Source organism: Callospermophilus lateralis, unplaced genomic scaffold (assembly GCF_048772815.1).
Source record: "Callospermophilus lateralis isolate mCalLat2 unplaced genomic scaffold, mCalLat2.hap1 Scaffold_1096, whole genome shotgun sequence".
Taxonomy (NCBI): domain Eukaryota; kingdom Metazoa; phylum Chordata; class Mammalia; order Rodentia; family Sciuridae; genus Callospermophilus; species Callospermophilus lateralis.
Window position 1 is genome coordinate 497,610 of NW_027511202.1, and position 27,784 is coordinate 525,393.

Consider the following 27,784-nt stretch of genomic DNA (forward strand, 5'->3'; position numbering starts at 1 on the left):
AACCCACTTATTTAAATACATTGAGGTATCACTGCTGTTACAGGTCTGCTTATAAAGATTCTTTGTCATACTTTATTATAAACTCTTTTTTTTCCCAGGTACAACCCTTGGTTTATTGTTCCAAACAGACATCTTTCCTTTGGGCCCCCTCCACCTGGGAAGGCATCCCACTGATTATTATTGTTAAATAGGCATCTGAACTTTGGGAAGACATTTCCCACCCGACAGACTCAGGCACACAGAAAGAGCGCCTGCCAGGGAGCCTCGACACTGCCGTCCTGCGCTTCATCACAATCTGTTGGTGATCGATGGGGAAATTGCTCCCAGTCCCTTTTCAACTGTGGTGGTGTTTCCAAAATCACCCTTCCTGCAGCAATCATTCTGGAATTCACCCATGTCCTTCTATTTAGATTTCAGTGCTTCCTCCCACTCAACAGCTGATGTGGAGTTCTTGGGAATTGTTGGAAATATCGATTGCATTTTACTTCGAAAGTCTTTCATCTAGAAGAAGGAAAAACAATTGGTCATCAAATGTCAGAAGAAGGGAGAAACAGCCAAAACTATTAGAGACGGCACCTTTGCTGACTGGAAAACACTTCACTGCTCACAGGCGCAGAGCAAAAGGAATAACCAATAACCTCCGAGGTCTGTATTCCAGCTGCCTCGACAGAACAAAGCACACACCTCTTCTTCCAAGTATGAATCTATTAACTAAATAACACAAAATTTCATTCTTAGTCTGGAAGGCAACACTGTCAACCCTCTAGGATATGAATCTGCTATCAGAGGAATGGTGTGGATCGCTGGCTTTCACACATACAGATGAAGCAAAGAATGCCATTTCTGTCAGTCCAAATAAATGAACATACTTAGGTCATTCAAAGTGAGAATTTTAGGGTCAGAGGGAAAGAATGGAGAAAAGAAACTTAGTAGGAGTTTATTAAAACAAATGAATCAATGAATGGCAAATAAATTAGAAAGTTCTTATGGGCCATGCAGTGTAGAAAAGCCTGGGGAGGGGTTTTACCAGCAGAAGTTGATATGGAATCCAAGAGTCAGGGCAGGGGTTGGGAGATCTTATGTAGTGCTGATAGGATTCCTGCAGTTCACCTGGGTGCCTGGTCCACCTAAGGCCTACACCCCAGCTGAGAGGGGAAGTGTTGGCTCCTGGAGCTAGAGTCTTACACACTCTGATGGATGCTTATCCTCTCTCTGGGTCTCCTATGAAGACGCCATTTCGGCAGCACCACAGCCTCACCGTTTCTCCTCTCCTCATCTGGATTGTGAAGAACCCTGGACTCATCAGCAACATGCAGACATTCTTAGAGTGGTTATCTGAGAGTTAGTTAATATATTTTTTCATGTTGATACTTATTTTTTTCAAATTGAGGCTAAATCTTTACCTTGTTTCCAAATTCAGAGGTGATATCAGAGTCTCCATTCAAACTCTAGTTCCGCCACCTGGAAAAGCTGCCTACTCTCTCCAGCCATAGTTTCCACTATGCAGGATGGAGATAATAACTATCTGCCTCCAGTTGTGAGGATTGCGATGATGCACATAAAACACACCTACTGTATATTAGGTGCACACACATTATAAAGATGTGTTCTAAGAACAAAGCTCACATGGATATAATTATAGTGGTTTGTTTGTTAAAAGCATTATTTTAGTTATATATAATTTTGGTTGAACTGTTCTGAGACTGAAGATACTATATAGTCTTAGGAGACCCACGCCAAGCATCTCCAAGCTCTAGACCCAGATTCCAATCTTGAAGATACACACATTATGGGACATGCCTCTCTTTCCCCCACCCCTTCTTTTCACTCTCCTTGCTGAGCAGAGTTTTTGCACTATGATGATCCCTTTATAAGAGGTTCTTCACTAGGGACAGTACTTCATCCCTGGAAGGACCTGGAATATTGGGGGGGGGGTGTCTATTTCTGGTTGTCACAATCTTAGTGGACTACTATTTGTATTTGGTGGGAATTTTTGGTAGTTTTTTACTCTGAAAATCCTTATTGATGGTACACAGAAAGAACTGACTTGTCCAAAGCACCAACCATGCCCCCATTGAGGAACTTTGCACAGACTTTCGTAGTTGAAAAACAGGCACTTCTCGGACAGAGTTTACAATGTGTTGCCTGGTTCTCTCCCTTCGTCTTTCTGGGTGAACATGTTAAAACTTAGCTTAATGACACAGTTTTCAAAAGGGATGTGAGATGACCAAGGCACAAGCAGCATCATTTACTGTTCTCTTCTCAGTGACATAGAATAATAAGCTGCCAGGAAGCAGTGGGTGGGAAGCAAAGGAGGCCAGGGTAGGAGAGTGAAGGGCAGCTGCTCAACTTCAGCAGGATAGTGCTCCCATTCCCATTCCTGGCCTGGTTTTCCTCTTTCCTCTCATTTCCCCCATACTGTATTATTTACTTTTTCCCAGGGTCATAGGTAAGTAACTGAACCAGTAGGAGGAATCATCTGGAAAACAGCCAACCAGGAATATAAGGGCTTCAAAACAGGAGAAAGAACCGAGGAGAGTGGGGGAAACACCACTTAGCCCTAGTCTCGAATGCTCAAGCTGTGGATATGGAAACCCAGCATCAACATTTAAGTTATAAACAGGTCTCAAGTTGCTTTAGACAATGGAGCTCTGCTACTTAAAATCTTCACATTTTTTTCACTAGAGATAGCACTTCATCCCTGGAAGGAACTGGAACTATAGGGGGGTGTCTATTTATTTCTGGTTGCCTCAATCTTGGTGGACTACTATTTGTATTTTGTGGGAGTTTTTGGTATAGTTTTTTATTCTGAAAATCTTCATTGATAGTACATAGAAAGAACTGACTTCTCCAAAGCAAAGCAACAACAACTTCAGATTTTAAGTATATGTAGCTTAACCATGTGACTAGTGTATATGAGAAAAAGAAATGTGTGTCACTTCCAGGCTGAGTATTAACCATAGGAGGTGACTTCCTAGGTCTCTCCTGCATTCCCATTGCAATACTGGAAATCTGTCACCAAGGTGGTGCCTTAAATGTCTACATTTAAGTTATAAACAGGGTCTCTAGTTGTTTTAGAGCTCCATATGGAGCTCCATATACTTAAGATCTTCAGATTATACCTCAGTTTAATTAATTTCTGAAAATCCTTACAGCATCAATTCTAATAAATGGGCAGTTATTGGAATTTAAAACTCTTTTGAGTTGTTTTTGCCACTAATGAGTTCACTTAGTTTCTATCTTCTCACTTGCAGATGTAGGACTATTGCCAGGATCATTATAGGATCTACTGATATGAAGGCACAGCCTTTAGATATGTCAATGATAACTTTCAAGAATCTGGTAATTCAGTTTCTTCCTAAAACAGAACAGAGTAAGACCATATAATACTAATATATCAGGAGATAAAAATTATCATTAGGTTGTAAAAGTGTTACTTGAACAGGAATCATAATGTTTATCATTTGGGATATCCTATGTATCAGGCAGGGACAAAGCACCATTATTTAATCTTCAAAGTTCTATATAGCTTAAATTATGACTCTCCGCTTTATTATGAAAAACCAGAAATAAGAGAGATGATGTGGCTCCTAAGGATACTTGCCTGGCTGACTGATGTCTAGGAATCTCCCTTCAGTCACACTGTTTCTATGATCCAGAAACACAAAGTGTCTCTAAAACTTTCACCCATGTGCCACCTTTCACTGAAAACATTTTTAAAAACATAATATATACCTCTTGTAATAGTGGATATTTTCTTTTGTATGTATGACAGATGTAGCACTAATTTTCACCAAGAGCCAGGATACATCTACTTCTGGAGATAAGGGATCATACTCCCACTTCTTGAAGTTCGATAAACATGTGACTAGTGTATATAAGAAAAAGAAATGTTTGGCACTTCCAGGCTGAGTATTAACCATGGGAGTTGACTTTCTAGGCCTCTCCTGCCTTCCCATTGCAGTACTGGAAATCTGTGTCACCCAGGTGGTGCTTCAAGATAAAAGTAACCTGAGGTGCTAAGCCAGAACTTGAAGAAGAGCTTTCCAAAAGACTCACTTGAACCCTCTGAGGCGTCTACATGAGAAATAAACCTCTGTATTTTAAGGGAGATTGTGGGGAGATTGTCTTTCATTGTGGCATAACTCAGCCTATCCTGGCTGACATAAAAAACAGACATAAGGCATACTCTGATACCCTAAAGTCATACATTATGACTGTAACACAGTTGAATGAAAGTTTATCACATAAGAGGGAACAGGGACTCTGCAAATGAGCCCTACAAATCTCTTATACCCACTTGGGTCAAACAAACCACCAGTTTTCCCATGTTCAGGGAACTCAGCAAATCAGTTAATCCCTTTATATGAAACTGTTTCCTGGGGGAATTAGAACGTTTCTAGATGTTTTCAGTGAAATTGTATATGGGAGATCCATCTGATCAGCATACACAGGGCCATTTTTTTTTTTATGAGGGATTGCTGTCCTAAATCTGTTTGATAAAATTCAACTAAGCAGCCAGCACTGGCTTGGCTTAGAGAGCAGATGCTGATTGCAACAAGGATTTGAAGATGACATGTATTAGAACATAATCATGTTATTCATTTAGATATCCAATGGTGTTAGGAAAGCTAATGTGAATTTTTAAATCTCAGCTTTCCATTTTCTAAGTTATTAATATTGTCCTTTAAGTAAAGGACAGATAAACCATCTTTACTTTTTCCTAAACTCTTAGTATATCATATCCATAAAGTCTAGAATATGAACTTAAATGAATGTTTTCTGAGAAAAGCAATTCTCACTACGATGGCCAAGTCTTATGAAGCAATTAAAAACAGGGCACAACCGAAAAGCAAAAGCTGTTCACATGAAATAAACCAAGCAACAGGAATGACTCTCGGAGCCAGGGCCCACAGTACTAAGACCTAGCCCAGCTAGAACAATTTATAATAGCATCTTGATTTAACAAGACAGCAAATGATGTTCTCACAGGCATGTCTGAATTGCTTTCCCTAAATCAGGTTTTACTTTTGGTAACAGCACAATTCAAGGGTTTCCTTTTTTTGCCAAATCAATGACAGTAGCTGTACCACCTGTGACTGTCAGGCCTCTTTCTAAAGATATTCTACTTGACTGCACTGAACTTTTTTTTTAAGATATTTAATTTTTGGTTGTAGATGGACACAGTATCTTTATTTTTTTATTTTTATGTGTGCTGAGGATTGAACCCAGGGCTTCACATGTGCTAGGCAAGAGCTGTACTGCTGAGCCACAACCTCAGCCCCCCTGCATTGAACGTTTGATAACAGCTACATCTGATCACCATTATTTTCATATTTAATGATCTTGCTTCACAGGCATGCATGCACACGTGTGCTGTACACACACACACACAGAGTCCCCATTTCATGATGTTTGTGTTTAATGGTCCAGCTGATTGGCTGTCCCAGCAAAAAGAGGGAAGCCTCAAGATGGATTCATTACAAAAAAGTACCATGTGTTTACACAATTTTATTTCTGTATTAGAGGAAGTTACAACTTTTAAAAAGAGTATATAAGTGAACATATTTATCAATGAGCCAGAATGAATTAGTATGTATTTAACAAAAAGAATGGAATTTCTATAACACAATAAACACCAATATCTTTGTTTTGTATCCCAAACCAAACAGACTTGTTTTTGGACTAGATAGCAACCACACTGATGTTCAAGGAAAGTAATGATAAATAAGAGACACCAAAACCCCCTTTTATGTTGCAGTCAAGAATTGTAAAAAGTACCATCTAACATCTGGATACTAAATAATAAAAACCAAACAAACAAAACCTGGAGGGCTAAATAAAGAGGGGAACCTCTTCATCAATTTTTAGGAATTCAAGTTATTCCAAACCTTGGCATACACAATCCTATATCTATATCTTGTCTTTAGTAACTTCAGAATGGTGTCTCCAAACAACTTCAAAGTTTGAGCTCCTTCTGAATTCCCCAAAGAGTTTTTGCACTCTTTTTCAAGCGGGCCTCCTCTTCAGGGGTCATCTTTGTCTTTATAATGTCTGTTATACCATTTTCTCCTAGGACACAAGGAACACTGAGGAATACTTCTTCATTTATTCCATAAAGACCTTTAATTATGGTGGAAACTGGATGCACTCTCCTGAGATTCTTCAAGATACTTTCTGTTAAATCAGCTACAGATAGGCCAATGGCCCATGAAGTATAACCTTTCATTTTAATAATCTCATAGGCACTGTTAACTACTTCTTTGTGGACATTTTCCCACTGCTCAGGGTACTTACCAGTACCTATAGCTGTGTTCAGATCTTTTAGAAGGACGCCAGCGATGTTTACTGCAGTCCACATGGGAACACTCAAGTCTCCATGTTCTCCATGTTCTCCACTCATGACAGCTTTCGGAGTGGATACCAAGCTTTTGTCCAATCAAAAAACGGAAACGAGCAGTATCCAGATTACAGCCACTTCCAATAACGTGGCTTTTGGGAAACGCACTGAACTTCCAGGCTACGTAGGTCAAGATATCCACTGGGTTGGAAACCACGATCAGTTTGCAGAGGGGGCTGTACTGGAGGACACTGGAAATCATCAATCTAAAGATGGCCACATTCCGCTGGACTAAGTCGAGGCGGGTTTCTCCCTTCTCCTGGTGCGCCCGTGCCGTGATAATCACCAGGCTGGAGTTTGCGGTGACCAGGTAGTCTCTGCTGCACACGATGCTGGGCAGCTTCGCGAAGGCGCTGCCTTGCTGAAGGTCCATGGTCTCGCCCTTCAGCCTGGCTTCGTTAACATCCACAAGGGCGAGCTCATCGCTCAGGTCTTTCAGCAAGATGCTTAAGGCGCAGGCCACGCCCATCGACCTGCTCCCTATAATGGACACCTTGGTGTGGTGGATGCGCTCCTCGGGAGCCAAATTCTTGAAGAGGGTCCCCTTCACGGTCGCCATCTCCGAATCGGGCGTGAGCAGCCGACCGACGCCCAGCGGGACCTGCGCCGCCCGAGGTGGCCTGCACGCTCTCCCGGGGCCCAGGAGCTTCGCGCTGGCTCTCTGGTTGGACTGCAGCATGCCGGCAGCCCAGCTCATGGCTGCGCACTCAGGAGGAAGAGAGGGAGGAAAGCCACCGCAGAGGCACAGTTGGTTGAGGGCCAGAGGAACCCGGCTAGGGCAAGGTAACGCCTCTGTGCAGGCCCCGCCCGCCCACGAGGCCTCACAGGCCATGCCCCCATCCCATGAGGCCTCGCAGGCCAAGCCCCCATCCCACTAGGCTTCGCCAAGCACTCCGGCTCTGCACACACCAAGGCTTGGGGATGGGCTTCCTGTCCAGCGAGGGCATCCTGCAGTCCGTTTTATACACATACTCTACACGTTTGGCAGGTGAACCCAGAGTCCTGGAGTCATCGATTTTCTACTCTGAGTAGGCAGACCAAGTAAGATGCATCAATCAAGTACAGGTGAGTATGTAATATTGCAGGCCACAAAGGTGCCTATGCATTGTCTCCTAATAGCATCGGAAGAGAAATGGGCTCCTGTTTCCCAGTGTATTTAGCTGAAGGACCTTTTATTTAGGAAGGACTGACCATGACCATGACCATGACTCACACCCATGTAAGTCGACAGGTGCTCGACAACAGGGCAAGGGGCTGCCCGTGTATTACTTCAATAGTCAAAACTCACCAGGAGAGGATACACATTCCTTCTTATACCAAAGGAAGGCCTGTGATTGAGTCCTAGTAAAAACGACTTCTTAAGAAGTCACAAAAAAGGAACTTATCTTTAAAATGTTCTTAAAATCACAAATTTTAAGCAATGCACAAATCAGACTGATGACTAAAATAATGAAAATTATTTAGTATACAACACTGTATTAGTATATCTTACTTCCTCTGCATTTTTTCAAGGCAGTCTTCTTAACTAATTTCCTTACAAATTGCTGAGGAGATGTACATTTTACATATGATGAAATGCACCCTCTGATAAACTCAATAAACTACAAAAGCCTCACTTACAATTATGATTCTTTCTCCCCACTCATAAGTGATTTGAACCCAGTAAGGATTGCTCAAAGCACCTCTCTTGTTCTAAGACAGGATTTACTCTCCCAGAATGGGGCTTCTTGGTACATATAGCCCTTTCATAATGCACAAGATTACAGTTTTGGGATAACAAATCCTGACAAAATGAATAATTTATATTCAGGACATGAAAAGCTGTTCTCATTCTTCCTGACACTGAAGAGAGGAACAATAAGCAAAGGAGTTGGATGAGGGGTGGGGAAAATTGGCAATCATTGTAGTTCCACAACCTTGTTTCAATGTGACTCATTGGCTGTGATGATGCACTGTCTAAGCCATAGGGACCCCAACACTCTATTTAGATGGTACAGAGCCACAAGCTCTGTGACACACAAAAGCACAAAAGCATCAGAACATGAATTCTCTCCACTCAGGCAGTCAGATTTATGGTATACCATTTGTCAAATTAAAAACCTGAATTTTAAAAATAATCATCTTTTTTGAATAGTAGCCAATATTTTAGAGGGATCCTTTAAAAGAAACAAAAAGATTTTGATAGCTATCATTTCTTTTATCCTAGTCCTCACTGGAAATGTTTTAACCTGATGAGTGCTCCCACCTTCTTTCTAAATGATTCCTTTGACCAGACAAGTCATTTTCCAGGATAAGTGCTCTTGAGCATGAAATTCAAGGACATAAAGACTCTAAAGTGGATGGCTTCCTTCTATGTAATTTTCTTCCTAGAGTTTGAATTTCTTCAGCAATATAATATATGAGACCAGTGTCTTCAGTCTTTCCACCTAGCCATAACTAAATCATTATAGGGCTGGGTTGGGGGGGGTAAACCTCTCCAAAATAAAAATACATCAAACAAAGCCACTTTTTATTTTCAATAAGTCTCAAGATAAATGGGAAGTATGGAGAGATGTAAGTGACCTCCAGAGCAGATGTAGGTCTACTCAAAGTTGTGGAAAGCCAAATATAGCCAGACAGCTCCCTAATGGTTTCTATCTTAGGTGGCTCATTATTCTTTTTGAATTGAAAACCTAGCTCAAATTATCTATTCAAAATGCAGTGTGATATTATAGCTGATGGCAGGATTACACTTTAATGCTTTTGTTTATACCACTCAGGAGGGAGGTGGCAGGAAATTCAGACCACCGCATGTCTCTGGAATGGCTGCAACTCAGTCACTCTGTCCTTCCACCTGGCCTCTCCCAGCCCACTCCCACTCTCCTTTTTTCTGTCCAGGAGCCCAGTTCCCACAGCCCATCATTTCACAGATCTTGCCAATCCTTCAAGCAGAATAGATTTTTAAAAATCCTATGTCACCACTTTGTACCTATCTCTATTACAGGATTTATCACAATTAAATGTGAAATACATATTGAATATATCACTTCTAAAGGGATCAACCTTATTTATTAGCGTATCCTTGTCCTCTAGATCAGAGATGGACACATGAATAGGGATTTGGGAAATGCTTATGATAGAAAAGGATGAGTAAATCAATGCAGACCTGAATTTGTAAGGCTAGACAGAAGAGTAAGAGATGAAAAGCTGGGCTAGAGAATCTACCTGGTGCTACAACAGAGGTAGTAAAATGAGTGATGCCCCTTTAGGTTATTTTATTTATTTATTTATTTATTTTTTATTTATTTGATACTGGGGATTAAACCCAGGGGTGCACTTGACCACTGAGCCACACATATTTATCCACTTTTATATTCTATTTTGAGACAGGCTCTCACTAGGTTGCTCAGGGTCTCTCTAAATTACTGAGACTGGTTTTGAACTTGCTATCCTCCTGCCTCAGCCTCCCAGGCCACAGGTGTCTGCAACTGCGCCCATCTCCCTTTGGGGTTTCTTAGCAAGGCTATAAGTTAAAAAAAATTCTTACCTATTTTCATAGCCAAGCATTTTTCAAACCTTAACCAAGTTAAAATAACAACAAAATCTATACTACTAGAAATACAGTGGAACAAGTATACAAATGGAAGAGAAAATATTTTTAAACATTAGAATTATTTAAAATGTTGTTTTTGGGAACCATTAAGAAAATAATCAGCCTAAGCAACTTAGTAAGACTTTGTTTCTAAATAAAATATAAAAAGGGCTGGGATGCGGCTCAGTGGTTAAGCACCCCTGGATTCAATCACTGGTACCTCCCCAAAAAAATCAGCATAAGAATTCCTTGATTTTTTTTTGGGGGGGGAGGATCCAAATGAGTAAAAATTAGTGTTAATTAACATTATAATCTGATCAGAAACAGACTATAAACTCATAAGGAAGAAGAGCATTACATAAACAAAATTATTTTAAAAGCTTTCTTTGTAATTTTAAAGTTATAAAATTATATTTTAGAATTAAAGAAGCCCCCAAGTCTCCAAGAAGCACCATGCCAGCAGCATCATCCCAGGTCTGACAAGCAAAAGTGCCTCCAGATACTGCCACATATCTTCTACATATATTCTGGGTCTAGGTGGGGGGACATTTTTGCCTCCAGTTGAGAACCAATAAGTTAAAGAATAAGCAGGGGCCAGATCACAGAAGGGTGCATAAACCATTAAAGGAACTGAATTTCATTCTCAAGGCAAAGGGAGCCCTTGAGATAGCGGATTTCATTCAACAAATATTTAAAAAACACCTACTAATGGAAGGCACTGTGACAGGTGCCGATGATACAAAGAACAAGATAAAGGAGAGCTCTGTTTTCAGAATTTACATTTTTACAAAAACTGATAAAACAAGGAAATAGGCCAAATAATTTTATTTTGCAATTGGTGCTGTGAAGAAAACAGGATAATGAGTAATTTTAGACCATATGGTTTGAGGATACTTCTCTGAGGAGGTGAAATAAATCTGGGTGGAAGTTCTGAATGGCAATAGAGCTGGCTGTACAGAGAGTCAGGCCATAAATTTCCTGGGTAAAGTTAGAATAAAGGTCCTAGGCAGGAGTAAACCTGGTGTATTGGGGAAACAAGGGGATTGGCAGGGCCCAAGTGCAACAGGAGGGGTGCGCAACTGTGGTAGCTCAGGACAAGGTCAGGGAAGGAGGTGGGGCTTTACCATGCAAACCTTCTTCCACAGGAAGCTAGTGAAGAATTTTAAGTGAAATAGTGTCATAACTTAACTTACATTTAAAAAATATCTCCAGCTGCTGTGTGGAGAAAAAAAATGCAGGGGAAATGAAGGTGAGGTCAGGAGACCAAAAGGATGCTCAATACACTAGGTAAGAGAAGAATGGAGGCGGAGAGAGATGAAGGAGTTGGGCTATGAGCTACAACTAACAGGTCTCGCCCATGGATTAGAAGGGATGAAGGGAAATGAGAGAATCTGAAACAATTCTTACCTGGGCTTTTGGTTTGAACTAGGGGGACGGGATGATGGTGGTCCTTCCTGAAATGGGGGAGAGACTAGGTGAGGAATACATTGGGAGGAGGTGAGGAAATCAAGAGCTCTGGATGAGACATGGGTCATTAGACATGCCTGTGAGGCACAGTGAAAATGGAAAGTGCAGCCGAGAGGCAAGTCTGAAGAGCTATATATCTGGATGCCACTCGCATGAACAGATTGATTTAAAATGCCAGGAGCTAGATGACAGAGCTGAGGGTCTGTGCATGGATGAAGAATAAAGAGTCTCTATGGAGTCAATGGACTAATGTCAAAAGTATCAAAGGAGGAGCTGGCAAAGACCATTGAGGTCCAAGGTGTCTCAGAAACCACAAGACCCACAAGACATTGCTTCCTGAGAGGTCGCTCAATGGGTCAAATGCGGCCAGAAGGTCAAGGAACGGAGGTAAGACCTGGATCTAGGAAGAAGGAGAGCACTGGCAACCTGGACAATAGTACTGCAGTCCCAAGGAAAGAAGCTGGCAGGAGATAGACCACCACATACAATCCTTTCAGGAAATATTTTCTGTGAAGGGAGCAGACCAATGGGAGAGAACAGCACATCTGTACATGCTACAGCAATAGGGAGAATGTAACCATCAGTAAAGCCTGAGGAACAGGACAGCAGCAAGGTCTGGATTGGGACCTACTGCCCAAGTGGCAAGGGTGGGCCTTTGGTAGCAGCATGGAGATTTTGTCCCTGGTAACAAGTAGAGTGTATGGTACAGCTGCAGGGAGAAGTCTGGGGAAGGTGAAGGCCAGAGTGCCTGGCAGTAAGATACAGCAAGGATTGCAGTGAAGAAAGGTGGGAGGCAGAGAGAGCAGAGAGGCCATTTTGATCATCTTGGGACAAGAAGTGTCCCCAGCCATTGTGGCTATGCAGGAGAGAGGCATTTCGTGACTGACAAGACAGCGTGAGAAAGAGTATGGTCATGAATGGTGATCTAGCTTCTCCCCTGGGGCACCTTAGTGGACAGTGCTGCCATTCGCTACTCAGCAGTAGAGCACTTGCCTAGCACATGCTGGGTTCGCTCCTTAGCACCATATAAAAATATAAAAAATAAAGATGATATTGTTCCCAACTAAAAAATAAATAAATAAATATATATATATATCTTCTTAAAATTTTTAGTAATATTTATTAGGGAAATTGAATTTAAGAGACTTCATTTTCTGATATACTGACAAGTAAGTATATAAGTATATTAACATATTTGCTGGGAGCCATTAGCCAAGTAGGTATGACAATTTCCTTGCCAGTGTACCCCTATATTGTTTAGTGGAAGGACTCCTGGAAAGTGACCTTGCTCAAGGACCAGGGCGGATCCGTGTTTAGGGTGTTCCCGGTTTAAGATAATCCGAGTTTAGGGCGTATTCCTGCCGGGGGAATAGGGCGTATCCTGCTGCCTGAGTTCCTCTTGAGTTCTTAGGGTCAGACAGTATAATTGGGAGACAGAAGCCCAGTGGAGGTGGATTTGGGCAGAGAACATGGATTTCCCCAGAACGTGTTTGTAGATGGCCGGTGTGAGATCGGGAATAAAGAATTGCTGTTTGAATCTACAAGCTGTGAGTGGCTCGTGATTTGTGCCCAGCCAGACTGCAGCACATATTTATTAAACTCAATGTTTCATTGAACTTTAGCTATATTTGACTACCAATATCAGGTAGCTTTTAAAATGAAGCTTAAGAGGAAGCACACAATAGCACAATATCAGGTCTATCAGTCCACAATGCTTTATTTAGAGACATCTGTTCATACCGGCCAAATTTTATAATTTCAGTATAAGAAATAAGGACAAAGGAAAAAAATGAAAAGAAAACTCAGTGAGACCAAGGCCACCTTTCCTCCTGTGGAATATGGCTGGGACCATTCCTGAGGTGACTAAGCCTGATTTGTGCCAGGCCTCTGGAAAGAAGGCCTTCTTTAATGAGTGTACATTCCCATTTCATAAATTGCCAGAGGCCCAATTTGACTTATGAAAGGAAACTGGTGGGTTTTTAAAGAAATATTTTGTAAATATGCCCCAGCATCAGATTTCTCCTTCCTTGGTGTAAAACACGTTGGTCATTATCTCCCATTTTACACTGAACAAGACCTGTGATTCAGTCCCCCTGTCACCAAATTGCTCCACACATCAAGGGCCTCTCCCCAGCCCTATGTTAAGCCATCAGAGCTGCAAAGTAATGCAAAACAAGGGCAACAGAGATGTCTCTGTTGCCTCAAACTTACTAACTGATGCTTCCAATTCATTTAAAAATGATTCCAGGAAAATATTCCTTAATCCATAAACTGCTTGAAAGCCTAAGGGATTGACAGATGAAACAATCTCTGGAAGATCATTCTGCCTGTTTTCTGGGGGTTCTAGTGAGCACTGTGAAGAAGAGGAGGTGAGGCCAGTATGCTGAGTGTTAATCAGAGTAAAAAACTGAAGCTTCTTCCTAGGGCAGAACTGGTAGAGATCTCAGAAACATTGAAATTAGATTAGGAAGACGCAGAAAGATGCTTCAGCCACTTCTCAGACTTCCCTTGCAGATCACTCTGAAATGGCTACCATTAAACAATTTGCCAGGAGACTCATACTTGTTTTTAATCTTTGAACTAAACCAGTGAGAAGTAAACAGAACTTAGCCTATTCCCTTTGTTAGATATCTTCAAAGTTGAAAACTTCTAAGATTTTTCCCTCGTTTTACTTACATTTAGGGTCTTACAGTCACTCTACAATACTGCTTCACTTGAGATGAATACATAAAAATAGTCTAAGAATAAATGTACTAATAAAGGATGAACCAGAATAGTAATAAAACTGAATTAAAGAGTCAAAGGAAGAAATGTAATTATAATTAGCAAAAACCATCAGGCTGATCATAGAGTTAAGAAATAAATCTAAATATTAACATAAAAATTATACCTTGCAGCAGTTACAACAAAGAATCAGACAAAATAAATGTTGTTAGAATACACCCAGAATAGTCTCAGAGGAAGAATACAATAATACTTCCTTTAACTCTCAGAACAGGAAGGCCAAAGGCCCATTTCTAGAAAAATATTTAAAAGATAGCTGTTCTACTATATGGTTTACCTTTTTTGTTTGTTTATTTTAAAGAAAAGGAGACCTGGGATCTTGAGAAAGCAGCCACCTATATTAGCAGATGAGAAGACAGGACAGGCCTGAGGAGGTTTGAAAAAATCCAATCACAGACTGTTTTCATTTGAGCCTTTATAGCAACAGAGATGCAGTTTAAAAAGAAAAAAAAGAGATAATTCCCTATCTATCACATGGCCAAAAGTTTCAGAATAATACAAGTCACAAACGGCCAGGATGCTAGGAAACTTACATGGGCTGTAATCTTCTTAAAAAATTTGTTCTCTCTCTATATATACATGACAGTAGAGTGTATTTTGACATATTTACATACATGGAGTATAAGTTATTCTAATTAGGATCCTATTCTTGAGGTTGTACATGATGTGGAATTTCACTGGTGTTGTATTCATATATTTATATTCAAACATAGGAAAGTTATGTCAGATTTATTCTAAGCTGTTACCTTATAAACAAATTTTTCTGGAGGGTCATTTAGGGTTAGGGTTAGGGTCATTTAGCAGTAGATAGCAAAACATTTTTATTTTTTATTTTTAAATTTTTTGCAAAGACATTTTTCAAACATACATCCTCTATCTTTAAGACAAATTTCTCAATCAAGAAAAGTACAGTAAGATGTATGCCTACATGATCACTATGGTGTATAATAGTGAAAAACTATTATCTAACTACTACTGACAGTTAAGCAGATTAAGTAGATTATAATATGCAATGGAGTACCATGTAGTCATTAAAAGTGATAGAGATTTATACACTCTGCTGTGTGAAATTTCCCTGTAACTGTGCAGTCAAAAAGGTCCCAGTACCCGAGGGGTTTTTTGTTGTTTCAGTGCGAGGGATGGAACCCAGGGCCTCCCACATACTAAGCAAACTCTCTATCACTGAGCTCCATCCCAACCCAGCACACAACATTTCTGCACAATTCTATGAATCTACCTGTAGATACATAGCATAGGTCTAAAAGGGTGTTCCTACTATGGTGACTGTAACTTGGTGGGATTTCTGCTGGCTTCTGTTTGTTTTTTGTACTTTTCTACATTGAGTTGATTTTTTTTTAAACAGTGAATATATATATATATATATATATATATATATATATATATATATATATATATATTAACCCCAAACCAATGTCATCTTTATTTTTTAAAAAAGATAGGCCCTAAATATATTTTTCTTTAAAAATAAACACCAATATGTGTACTTTAGTTTAGATCTTGAATGTCCCCCAGGACCTATATGTCTTGGGCTTGGTCCCAAGAAGGACATTATAGAAGGTGGTAGAATCTTGTGGGAGTTCCTGAGGTCATGGGTATGTGACCCAGAGGGACTGTGCAGTTTTTTCTTTGCTCCCTGGCCCATGATATGAGCAAGCAACTGTGCTCCACTTCACACCCCTGCCACTGCTGTCCAGCACCTCCACCAGGAGGCCAGAGCAATGGGGTCACTCAATATGCCTGGGACCTCCAAAACTGTGAACTAAATCTTTTCATTTAGACATTAATTTTCTCAGATATTTTGTTATAGTGACATGAAGCTGACTAATATAAAATAGAAATAAAGACAAATACCTCTTATCCCACAATAAAAAAGTTAAAAACATTTATAATTTATATCTCTAAATAATTTAAAGTAATTCAAAATAACTAAGAACATTTTCATTCATTGTTTTTATTTGGGTTTTAGTTTCTATGAAGGCAATTGCTATAAATTATCTATAAATTCTTACTATACCAGGCATCATGAATACATCTACACAAGACACAGGAAAGGGAAGCAGAGGTGACTCTGCCAGTTCTTTGAGATGGCAACCCCTCACAAATGTACAGCACAGGGCCTCAGCAGTGTATTCTCCCTTCTGTAAAGTTCCAATTGAATCAACCAGGGAATACTGAGATACCTGTGTTTCCCCTCTGAACAGAAGAAAACAATATCCAAGGTAGTCTAATTGAAAACTAGCTAAACCTCTTCAGAAATCCTTCAAATATCAATACCCACTATAGATAATAAAAGTAATAAAGTCAAAGTTATGCAATTGAGTAACATACGAATAACTGTATATGACATGGTTTCTACTTTTTCTTCTATAATTAGGGAATTGCCAGTTAGTCCACTACAGGAACTCAGATCATTTACCTCAATTATTTTCTGAGCTTGAAGTATCTGCCCTGATAAAACAAGCTAATCATACTGCCCCTGTTGAATGATCAGTCTCTTGAGATCAGGTGCATAGCTCGTTTAGGAACAATGAACCCATAGGACAAACTCATCTCCCCCCTCCACAATTAAGTTACTGTGTTGAATTTAATCCTCAGTCCTACTCAAATGATACAATAATTAAGAGTAACCAACAAACCTAGACTGAACAATCAGGCTGTGCTTGCTGGCCCAAAGCTGGCCAGGTGGCAGGGTAGACGTGAGTCTATGCTGATTTCTGTAGGCAGGGAGGTCCCCACCTATTCCTGGGAAAACCCCCTAATTGGGCATGTTACTGAACTCCCACTAGCTCTCCTTTTTTTGAACCCTGATTAAATGATGTGCCATTATATAAAATACAAATATATTTGATGTATTACATGTGCTCCATGAAATATGAAATTTCATGATAATTATAAATATAGTAAAACAAAAATATTTTTAAGAATCTGAACAGTATTTTGATTTAAGCATTTTAACACGTTCGTTCCCTTTTAGGCCAGTAGATGTAGCTGTGAACTAAATTAGGAAATACACGTACTTTTATCAAGCTGCTCAAAGTCAGCCATTAGATGGCACCTTTTTTTTGTGATGGTGGGGGCTGAGTTTATTGCAGATTTAATGCATTTCAAGGTAGCTAAACAACAATTATTTGATGCTGGAGTTGGTTTTTACTTACCTGCATTTATCTAGAAAGTCCCCTCTTAACGATTTATTGTGTGCATGGACCATTTCTGGTCTTTGTTTTCTAACCAATACTGTTGTCCTTAGGTAGAGAAAAATGCCATTTCCCAAAGAGGAAGTGATAGTGACACAAGTTCATTACTGGACTTAGGTAAATCTCATCATCAAAACTCTAAATGCAGGAACTCTCTAAATGTAGCGATGAAATATCCCATATGCTGTTTGTGAGCCTCAGAAGAGGGTAGTAAGAATCTTCCTGGGAAGGGAATGGTAAGGCTTAGACAACAGCTTACTGAGGAGATGTTCTTAGCACAGTGTGCGGCTCTCGAAAGACCCATTAATGATTTCCAAATGCACACACCAACAAATTAAAAATACTGCTGTCCTTAAAACATGTGCCTCTTGGAAAATATTAGTGGATTCATTTTTCTGTGACACTTCTTAAATATGCAGATCAAACTGATGTGCCTAGTGACCTGTATGTGGGGAGAGGGTATCTGCATTCCCTCTATATAATTAGACAAAGATGCAACAGAAAAGGAAACTGTGTATTCTTGTATTCAGTGTTGCCAGTCAGAAAATATTTTTTCTCCCCAAAATATTTAATTTAGGCAATAATCCTTACTAGTGCCATAAAACAAAGTTCACATTCTAGAAACTAAAATAGCACAATCTAGCCCATAAAGCCAAATTCTCCAGTGTATAATATCCTAATTTTGTTGGTCTATGAAAATTTAGATTGAATCATTCCATGACTCTTAAATCAAAGTTTATTCATATTTTAATACCTCAAATTTTTTTATTGAGTTTATAACCAGAGTACTAAACACTGGAAACATCACCCATCAATTGCACTGTCAATGGAAAGTGCTAACAGACTGTCAGCCACTTAACTTTATTACTAGGTGCAAGCCCAGAGTACATTTCATGGGTAGCCAGAGGAGTTTTATGAACTCCTTTGCAGTAAAAAACTAATAGAAATAAAATCTTGCACAATTTTTTAAAAGGTATTACTAGTAAAGTAATAATTTAAAGGAAAATATGTAAAGGCAAAATAAAAAATTCACTCATATGCCCATAATTCACTCACATATTTCTATCTGACATTTTTCTTCCCGGGTAACTTGTTTCAGGTACCCGCTCTCCTATCATACATAGCTATGAGTCCCATTTTCCATTTACTGTAATATTGTAGGCATTTTTTAATTGCAGATGACAGCTTAAAAGAAGATTTTCTCTTCTTTGAGTAAAGAATGGCCAGTCCTAGACCAGACTTGACATCAATTATCATGTGGAGAGATGAGGCTCTCACTTACCCAGAAAAACTTGGTGAATTATCAAGAACATGGTCAGGTCACAATCAAAACCAAATTCACTACCTGCCTTCCTCCCCTGGCTCCTTTCACTTATTCCTTTATTTCCCATCTTAGCTAATGGAGGTAAAGCTAGAAAACACACAGATATTAAGATTTAGAATTCAGTTCAAAACTTGACTCTGTCAGTTGTGTGATCCTAGGCAAGTGAGTTAGGGTCTTGAGCACTTATTCCTCACTTATAAAATGGGGGATAGTAATGCTATATTGTTATTAGGCAGAATAAATAGTCTGCTATGTCTAAAACGTTGGTACAATGGACGAAATGAAAAAAATTGAAGTAATAACAATCATCAAAAATCTTCAGTCAGTGGTTTTCAGAATTTTCCAAGTTGTCCCTAATTTATTGTTACAAAGGATGATTAGAAAGCAAAATCACTTTAAAAATAACGGTTGTTCAGACCAGGGAAACTATCATTTGTCCATCAGTGTGTTTTGACTGAAAAGTACAATAATCCCCATGTTTAGTTATGATTAAAGTGAATGTGAAAAGCTCAACTATGTTTATAAGGTTGCTTTAGCAAACTACTCCCTGTTGCCCCCCCACAACTCAGTGTCTCCTTCTCTACTAAATTAATTCATCTCCACATTATTCTGCAACTTAAAACCAAAACCTTCTTAACTCCCCCCCGCCCCCAATCCTTCTGGTTATGACTCCATTTCTTTATTTCACTTTACAGCAAAACTCAATACTTGTCTGTACCTACTGCCTCCAATTTCTCTCCTCTTTCTCTTTTGAATATACTCCACTCAGGCTTTCTGCCACCATTTCAACAGTGACCATGATATTGCTATGCTCAAGTCAGTGGTCAGTGTTCTTATGCAAATTCTCACTAGCATGCAACACAGCCTCTTCTTAAAATGTTTTCTTCTCCTGGAATGCCAGCTACTACTCTGGCTCTCCTTGCCTCTTTGGTCAGGATATCACTTTTGCTACTTTCTCCTCTCTCCAATCTCTCAACCTTAGGAATGCATAAGAGCTCCCTCCTCAAACCTCTTTGCTTTCTTGCCACCCAGCTGCCTGCTTTCATGAGCTCATCTGGTCTAAAGACTTTAAACACTATCCATCTACTGATGAATCTCAAATTTATATCTCTACTTTGAACCTCCCCCTGAATTCCAAACTTCTATATCTAACTGATTACTTGGTTCTTCATGTGGCTGTCTAACATATCTCAAACACAAGTCCCAGACTGAGCCCTTTATGTTATCCCCTAACATTGGTCTCTATCCATTTTGCAGTTGCCCACACCAAAATCTTGGAGACATTCCCTGATTTCACTTTCTTCTCACATCCCACATCCAATCTACAACAAGACCTTGCTAACTCCACCTTTGAAATAAATCCAGAACCTCTTTTCATCAACTCCATTACTGCCACCTATTCTAAACTCCCATCAATGCTCATCTGTCATTAAGAGCCTGATACACAGAACTTCCTACTAGTTGTTTGGAAATTCTGTGGACCTTCTTAACAACAGAAAAGAAAGAAACCAATCTTTTTTAATGAATAGCTTTTTAGCTTAGGGTATAAATTTTATAAACACATACATATACACCCAGACATAAACACACACATATTTAGGCTCTTAGGATTTTTTCCAATAATGTGTAAACAACACAATTAATCATTTAAATAACCCATTTTAAAAATGCTTTAATTATTTTACAAGAATGTTTATACATATGGATGGATGTTAAATAGTACAGAAAGTTGTTCCAATTAATAATTCATTAAAGAAGTAGCTAACATCAATTTACATAGAATGAACATTAGCTATGAATTAGTCATTACATAATTATAGTTGAAAAGCTTTATTAGTTACTAGTAATGAGAAGTTGCCTAGAAATTGGCAAGAATTTCATTACATTCTTTGACATTACTTCCCAACACAGGACCACACTATATGGAAATTCGAACACCAGGAAAATTTAGATAGCAGAAAGTAGAAAAAACAGCCAGATGCCAATCATAAGTTTGTAATTACTTACACTGTGAAATCCTAAAGCTTTCCAGACTGCGAAGCTGATCACACCAACTCCACACCAGGCATAAATTTTTGCCCAGAGTCCCAGCCAAGAGCTCTCAAGGCAAGGAAAGACCCGCTCTCTGGTAAGGCAGCTATAGCCATGCTTCCCTGAAATGAAGACAGAAAGGATTGGGTAAAATGATCAATTCAGAAAGGATAAGAAAGCTGGGAGTGTTTGAAATGATGTAAGCATCATGATGCTAGGAGGCCAGGCCAAACCAAGGTCAAATAGCAACTTCACTTCTTATTAAGTCAATATCTCTGATTGACAGACATTTCAGCATACAAGACACTGTGCCTGTTAATTCTTCCCGAAAAAAACTCAGAACATTCCACGAGATTTCTCTATTCCCCAATCATTGGCATTTTTATTAGAATAACATTAAAATAATTACCTAATCTGATAACAGCAGATTATAACATCCTGTCTTTCATTTGGAAAGAAAATTCTATTTATTTGTGTCCGCTTCTTTTTCAGAAGAATTTTCTTTATATTGCTCAACCTATTTCTTAGTGCCACTTTTTCTTATGCATGCTTGGCTGGAGATTGCTAACACTGCTCCAGCACACAGAAAGCCTACACTTTGTTGATCTGCATCCCTGTACATAGCATCATGACTACATCTACTAGGTATGCAGTGCTTATTGACTGGCATTTTTTGTAGATATTCTTAGACCTAACCAGGTCACCAACACATCCTTCTTTAACCATTTTCCACAATACAAACAATATTCTCTCCATCTCATTCCTTGTCCATGTTGCTGTAGTTTCAGTGTGGTTCCCTAGACACCACATATCTCACATAGATGCACTCCCTGGCTTTTAATTGACCTGATTTTTGCCCAGAATTAACCAAATGTTATTTTACCAGGGTCAGTTTAAGTGCTTTAGCCTTAATATTAATTTAGAAACAAAGATTAAAAACCATCATTCCCCTGGGAAGGACAGAAATTGGCCTATGCATATATATATATTTTAAAGTCTACATTCACCCACATTTGTTTTACTAAATCAAGTAAAAAAGAAACTGCATGAAAATAAATCTTAATGATACATCAATATTCACATGAAAATCTTAATTTTGCCTTAGACTTTTTAAAAAGCAGGTCATATTTGTGTAATATCAGTCTCATAAATTATAAAATAAAATTAGTTATTATTAGTCATACTATATAAATTATGCTTCTGAAAATGAATTTTTGTGGCAACTTGATGTTAAAAATTAATCTTTGAGTTTTAAAAGTGTAGACCCAAGCTTTTTCCTCTAGGGGAAAATGCCAAATGACATTCACGCACTCCATTCAAATTTTTCAAAATGAATGTTGACTGACTTGCTTCAGGAAAAGATTAATTTGCCAAAAAGTGAAAGCACTTTCTCTCACTGCCATTTTTTGTTTTAAAATACAGGGTCTTACTAAGTTGCTTGGGGCCTCACTAGGTTGCTAAGGATGACCTTGAACTTGAGATCCTCCTGCCTCAGCCTCCTGAGTCTTGGGATTACAGGCATATGCCACTGCACCTGGCTTCATTTTTTTAAAAGTAAAACTCAGGCTTTTGTATTTGGAAGTTGAATTTAACAAATCATACTGCAGTTACAGTAAAACACTAAGGAGTATTCCCAAGATAAAACAAAAATGATTTTCTAAGTGAAAACTCAGTATTTATAATACTTCTATGCCAGAACATATGTATATTCCTTATCTTCTAACATTTACCTAGTAGCCTCTGAGAATTAATAATCTATTATTCATACACGTAGGAACTACCAAGAGCAAATTGTCAGAATGCTAACTGCATACTAATGAATAAGTCTACGTTTTAGGTTTTTTTCAGTATAATTCTAGGATTTTACATAAATCAAATAGATTTTTTAAAAAGAATGTTCAATCTAGTTTAATTTCCCCTATAAAGCATTCTTATCTAATATCAAATTTTTATATTTACGTCACAGAATAACTTAATAATGTATGCAAAATACATTTAAAAGGTATTTTTTATAATTTTTCAGAAGTTACAGCTATGAGAAAGATGAATGATAACCTGTCCTTTTAATCTACTTGTTACATAAATGGATCTTGAAATAACTCAGTAATGTGATAAAGTTGTTCCATGCCATAACATTTATAAGTAAAGGCACTGAATTACTTTAGATAAGCAAATTTCACGTTTATGTATATATTAATAGAAATATACACACAAAATTTCACTCATATAACCTTGCAATCTTTTTATGAAACTGATATGTGAAAAGAACCAGTTTTAGAAATACAGCTTGGTCATTTAAATAGATAAAAGAAGCTCAAGAGTGGACTCTCTGGCCATCTTAGATGGCATTTTCCTTTTTATTCAAAAAATTACAAAGAAAAACAACTGTGCTTACTTAGCCCTTATTATTGTTTTCCAGTTTCCAGCTTTCTAGCATAAGACACAGCTAAAAATGAAAATAGGTCACTAAGGAGCTGATTATCTGTCTGAAATAGAAGCAGTGTAGGTAGCCCCTAGCTGAAAAGTTGGTCATTAAAAAGTACTTTTGGGTTACAATCCTGTGTTATAATAAATACCTACATTCCCAGGTTAGTGGATAGGAGTTTATGTGAATAACAATATTACTAAGTGGTATGATTTATTCCCCAGAATTTATTTCCCAGAAATAACTGAAGATAGAAAAGTACCATGTCCAGCAAGTTGCTTGATTCACGTGTGCCTCAGTTTCTTGCTCTTTAATGGGAACAACACACAGTAATATCGGCTCATAGGGCTGTGTGTTGGTTAAATGGGTAAAGCCTTTAGAATAACAGCTGGCACTTGGCAAGTATTCATTGTTTGGAAAAATAATTATTATAATAATAGAAGATGTCTAGGTGGTGGGTGACCTTTAAGTTCATTGCCTCAGTGATACTCTTACATTGGTGCTTGCTCAATACACACTGATTAAATGCGTGCTCCAGAACTTGAGTTCTTCCACAACCCATTTTAACTCTCAGAACATGGAAAAATGGTAATGCTCTGATTCCATTGTTTCCCAGAGGGAAGCAGAACTTACATATTTAACCATCCAGAATGGTGGTTCTCAAACTTTCTGGGTCTCAGGATCTTTTTATACTTGGACCTAAAAGATTTTCAGTTATGTGGGTTATATTTACTAATATTTAATATATTAGAAATCAAAACCAAGAAGTTCTCAAGTTTTATTCATTTTAAAATAGAAGCAAATTTTACATTCTTGCTAATTTTTTAGATGCCTAGTCTAATAAAAAAGAGAACTGGATTTTCATGTCTGCTTCATGTTGCAAATTTTTTTGTTGTTGTTGTTTTGGTTAAACTATATGAATAAAATCTGGCCTACAGATATATGGCTGGGAAAGAGAGAAGTAATTTAAAAACTTTCCTTTTTTATAAAACTTGACAAAACTCCTAACTCAAGGTTAGTTACAATATGGAATCTGAAGTCATGTCAATGAACTTCTTTGTAATTTATTACATTAAAATATATTAGTCTATTTTGTACTTTGTCCATGAATACATGATTACTCAGAAGATACTGATTTACCAAGTTATATACATATTTCAATTACTGATATGATTTATTAAACAATATATTTTTTAAAACATCCTTAATATCACCATAAAAATTCTCATCAGTAAAGTTGCTGACCACTAAGTAGGGGTTAAGCCCAGGATGGCAGATAAGTTTTCTAAAACCTAATTTTAACTGAAAGTTTGAATTTTAACAGTGGAAACACAGGTTCATATTTTTCACTCCTAGGAAAATGTCTTTCATATACCTCCTTCTAAATAACAGTTTGTCAGTTGTTCTTTCAAATAAAAATATTCCAAGGGAAAAGTGGCTTGTTCAGTTGGCAACTCAATCACACACTGCTTTTCCTAGAGAAAGACATCTTGCCTCAATGTTAAGAAAAACTGTATGAGTATTTCCCATTTCTTCTCACAATTCAAATGTCATGATTTACTAAAACTAAAATTTTTACTGCTTGGACAATAACATTCTTATGTAATGTTTGTTTGTTTTAATTGCAGATGTACTGAAATGAAAAACCCAAAAATGACTATTAGTATGATTTTCTGCCACTACGGTGACTATGCCAAGGCACAGCAGTTTCACTGTCCATTACTTCCATACCATGAGTGCAATTATGTTTGAATAATCATGAAGAATTTGAATAATATTCAAATAATCAGAATTTGAATAATTCTGACCTTACAGGCCCACAAAAGGGTTTCAATCACCAGTGTTCTCTGGATCAGTCTGCAAACCACCATCTTAGACCATGAAGAGCATATGTGATGAATAAATCTAAGAACAAAACAGAATGCAAAGTTGTAAATATGTGTAGAATCTCTAGCTTTCATCAGATTCTTAAGTCTGTGAGCTGAGGGTTAACATAAAAACACTTCAGCTTACAAATCAACCAAATTCTACTGTTAAAGCACCACTATTAAATTTTACTGCTTTCTGCCACAAGATATATTTCTGCTCTAAAAATATTCAATTACAAAGGGAGAAAATGATCCATATGGTTCTTAGCGATAATTTGAGTTGTTCCATGTAAGCCCTCATAGGGAATTTAAATGCTTTAAATTTGGCTCTTGTCATTACAGTGTCCAGAAGAGTTAAGTATGAATGCCCAAGATAAGAGAAAGCAAATCCAAATGGTTTAAGATTTTTCATGCAACACTCTTCCTCAACAACGGTAATAATCTGGGTGAATATTTAATCTGTGTCCACCTCACTAGACTCTAAGATTCCTGAGTGGCAGAAGTGTTGTTCATTTTTTATCCTTTGCACCTAGTTAGTACAGTGTATGACACATAAAAGTTTCCAAGTAAACATTTGTTAAAGCAATGAAGTACTGAATAAGTCAAAAGGGGCGGGAAGAAGAGATGGAACAATACAAAGACATGAATCTACAAGAAAACTCAAAGAAAATTCCTCATAAGTGAAGGAAATGAGGTACACAACACCAAAAAGCAACTGTGTCAATCTTGCTAATAAGTTAAGGATATTTTGCTTTAAGTATGTTACAATCATTCAACTAGTTTCTGAGCATCTAAATTATTTTCTAGGGGCTGGGGCCATAGCAGTGAATGAACCTCCTGTTTAAAGAGCCGACATATTTCTCACTGACACAAGGATTCGCTTTATTTCAGTATTACATCTCTGAAACAGAGATCCTACTGCAGTAAGTATCAAGAGCTTAACTGCCATAATTTTTCTAATAGTACATAAAATATTGAGACCTCTTATACTAACAGTGAGTTACCTAAATTTAAAGTCATGTTGTGACTTATACCAGATAAGCTTTCAAAGTCTTGTTCTGCTAAAATTTAAAAAACCACGAATCCAGCACTTCTTTTTAAATGAAAATGAAGACCATCAATTAATTTGTAAATTTCTTTAACCCATGTGGTATACTCAGACTTACTTCTTAAAACAATGAGAAAGGACATCAACATTTCCTTTACTTTTTTATATAAAAAGATGCAATTTATTATAAACAATAACAATGCAAAGAATGGATCTCAGTGTCACAAACCTTATTGAACCATTCAGGGCTTTTCTTTTTAGCCAATGATAGTGTGGTAACAAATCCAGCCAACATTCCTGCTGTGGCAACAGAACCAAGGAAAATTCCACCTGCCAAGAGTTTGGGGGAGGGGAGATTCAAATTAAAAAAAAAAAAGAAGAAACAATTAAGTTCAAAACAAATAAGTTTCAGATACTTTTTAAGTTACATTCAAAATTACTTCTGAAATTCGAGAAATTATGGCTAAGTAGCTGTTGCCGAAGGTAAGCGGCAGCCTCGGGTGAAGTGCGCCCGACCTCACGACCTCTGCTTCCCGAGGTCATTCCGGGATGCAGTTCATTGCCCTCTCCGCGGGCGGCGGCGTGAAGTTTCTCCCGGGGGTAAAGAGAGTGAGTGTAATTAGAGCAGGAGAAAAACTGCCGAGGGGATGGGGAAATGCAGCCCCACGCGAGGAGCGATCGCGGACCCGCCTCCCGGCTCCGGCCGCCTCCCCAGGCCAGCGGTTCCCGACCCCGCCAAATCCAGGGGCAAGGCCGCGACGTGGGCTCTGAGCGAAATGCGAAGGGGAATGACCCTGGGCGCAGGCCAGGCACTGCACCTCCCCGCGTCACACCTTTAACCAGGAAAAGCCGATCGTCCGTGGGCGCCGGAGTCTCCAGATGAGAAGGCTCGCCAGACCCAGCGCCCGCCTTCTCCATGTCTAAGTCTCCACCACTGCATACGGCGCCAACGGGACCCGGGTGGAATCTAGAGCAGGGCGGAGGAGAAAGGTTCCGCTGCGGCCTCACCGTGCAACCTGAAGACGAATCCGGAGTATGGCAGCTGTCCCCAGACCCTCGCTTCTCCTGGTCTGGGCGGGAAAGATGCGAGCGCAGCCCGCAGTGTCCCCTGCCCCGCACCGGGAGCAGGGGCGATGTCCTTCACGGCGGTCTCCCTGGGAGGGTCACTCGCCTTCCCCAAGGTGACGATCGCTGACTTTAATCATTATTTTGTCTATTGAAAGAATGCTCGACCCTAACTCTAGGGGGCAGTGAGGGGTCGCAGATTAGCCAGGAGCACGGTCCCCTCCAGGTGAGACCCGGGGCTCGGTTTTCTGACACCGTGTCCGGTGATTTGGCCCGCGCAAACATCCCGCGATTCTAAAGACAGGCTTCAGTCTTTTCTCTGTACTTTTCTGAGAAATTTCCTGTCCCTTTGATGCGAGTGACCGGATTTACTCCTGGAAGACAGCCACTGCTCGCTCCGTGGGGCTGCGCCTCCTCCCTCCGATTTGATTGGTCGGCCTACTGCCCAGCGAGGATGCCTGGCAAGATGACTGCGTCAGCGCTGGGACCCAGTGAGGACCGCCGAGGCCCAGGCAGGGCCAGCCACGTGGGCTCCGGGGCGCCCCAGCGCTGCTGCGGAGCGTGGACAGCTGGCAGACAGGCCTGG

General features: G+C 39.2%; 2 pseudogenes; both read right to left on the reverse strand.

The window, feature by feature from the left end:
- Positions 1-402: 402 nt before the first annotated feature.
- LOC143388576 (transmembrane protein 242-like) lies at positions 403-27,051 on the reverse strand (annotated as a pseudogene).
- LOC143386975 (L-lactate dehydrogenase A-like 6A) lies at positions 5,960-7,097 on the reverse strand (annotated as a pseudogene).
- Positions 27,052-27,784: the final 733 nt, after the last annotated feature.